This window comes from Salvelinus sp. IW2-2015, linkage group LG36 (assembly GCF_002910315.2).
Source record: "Salvelinus sp. IW2-2015 linkage group LG36, ASM291031v2, whole genome shotgun sequence".
In the NCBI taxonomy this organism is placed as follows: Eukaryota; Metazoa; Chordata; class Actinopteri; order Salmoniformes; family Salmonidae; genus Salvelinus; species Salvelinus sp. IW2-2015.
In genome coordinates this window covers 17000932-17002821 of record NC_036875.1, presented here as the reverse complement: position 1 = coordinate 17002821, position 1890 = coordinate 17000932, and the positions used below count along the sequence as shown (strand labels likewise).

At 42.6% G+C, this 1890-nt stretch overlaps 1 protein-coding gene across 1 annotated transcript in view; it reads left to right on the top strand.

Moving 5' to 3' along the window:
• Nucleotides 1-1890, top strand: part of dgkh (diacylglycerol kinase, eta) — a 74580-nt gene that overhangs the window by 26782 nt on the left and 45908 nt on the right. The gene's annotated exons all lie outside the window — the stretch shown is intronic.

The window sequence follows — 1890 nt, the reverse complement described above, 5'->3', positions numbered from 1 at the left end:
GACATCAACAGGCAGTTTAGTTCTCTTTATCTTCAACATTAGGTTGCGCTGCAGATCAATGTGCTATGCTAAGGCCACCAAAGTCTTATGTTGATGATGATTGCTTCAATGTGGTGTGTGTGAGAGAGATGTAAGAAAACATCTTGTCAACTGGGATGCAAACTGACAGGGAACAGTGAGTGTGTTCTTGTTTTTCTATTAATGTTCTCTCACACTCACTCACTCACACACACACGTGTGCACAAGCTCAAAGGAGTGAGTGAGGGCATGTCTTTCTATAAATGTCCGCCCTCTCCCCTGGCGTTGCTATAAAAAGAAAGGAGAAGGAGGAGAGAGTGAGGAGAGGAGTAAGAGAGAGAGTTCAGAGGAGAACACAGAGCTATTTTTAGCATCGCCTTTAGTGCTTYGCTGAGCATGTTTGGGATGACTTGACTGCTGGCATATTGGTTTGTGTGTGTGTTTGCGTGTCTGCCTGCTTACTTGACCCCATGACGACATTTTTGAAGATCTTCCCCAAGTGGTCAAGCAGTGACGAGCTCCGACTACATCGATTCGCTCAAGGTTGATACTTCTAAAAATCTAAATAGTTAAACACTTACCTTGTACCTGTGTTTGTCCTCTGTAGTTGTGTGCCTTTCTTTGTTTGCTGAAATCCATATAAAAGGTTTGTCAAATACAACCACGACTGTTTCCTGGTTTCTGTTGCTATAAAATGGTAACTGTGTCAATTGAATCTCAGATTACGTAGGGTAATGTACATTTTAGAGCCATCTTAGAGCAACAAAAGACGAGGAAACGGTCGGTGGTTGTTCTTGACAAAAGTTTTGTTAAAAAGTATGGATTTCAGCAAACAAAGAAGGTAAGCGTTTCATAATAGCATTTTTTTTAAAGTATTGACCTTGGGATAATCATTGTAGTTGGCGCTGAATTTCACAAAGCCTGGTTTCTGCTCCACTCTGTTGGTGGAGCTCATCAGAAACTTCCTTCACCATGGAATTGAGTTTAGTTAACTACCCCCTTGCAAGCTTGTATATTTGTGTGTGTGTGTGTGTGTGTGTTTGCGTGTCTGCCTGCATGAAAACTTGTGTGTGTGTGTGTGTTGGGCACGTGCAGTGCAGGGGAATGCACATGCTATCTAATGTTTGCTATGAGTCACTGGAGTGGGGTGCAGCTTATAGAGAGATCAGCACAACCCTCAGAATGACTGTAGAGACAAACCACATCAGCGAGAGGGACTGTGCGCATGTGTTTTGTGTGTCTGCGCCATGTGTGTGTGAGTGCATTTGTGGTGTGTGAGTCTGCGCACGTGTGTGTGACGTGTCTGCATGTGTGTGTGTCTGTGTCTGTGTGTGTGTGTGTGTGAGTCCGCGTGTGTGTGTCTGGTCCTGTCATGTACCTTTCTGCAAGTGGTAATTCTTCTCTGCATGTTAGTGAATAGAATATTGTAATACCTTGCTATTCAAATTTAGATGATCAAATCTTGAGGCTCTAATGCTGTGATCTCAACTCCAGGCAATTGAACCCTCATTTAGATAGATGATACCCTTGTATTCCAGCCCATTATAGAAGCTGCATGTTAGGTTAGCTTCTGTATGACTCTTGTTAATGTGTTCAAGCAATGAAAACCCAATCTTGATGTGATTTTCTAGATAACGGGTCGCTGTAGACTCATAGTGGGATCCTCGTGATTCGAGATGACTGTGGGGTTATTGAAGAGTCTGCTCTAGAAGGTGAACAATTATTTTTATTGAAATGATTACCAATCAAACATGGAAAATTAATTGATATGATTATAAATCACAACCACACACAACACACACACCACAACACACACACACCACCACACACACACAACACACACACAACACACCACACACACCACACACACAC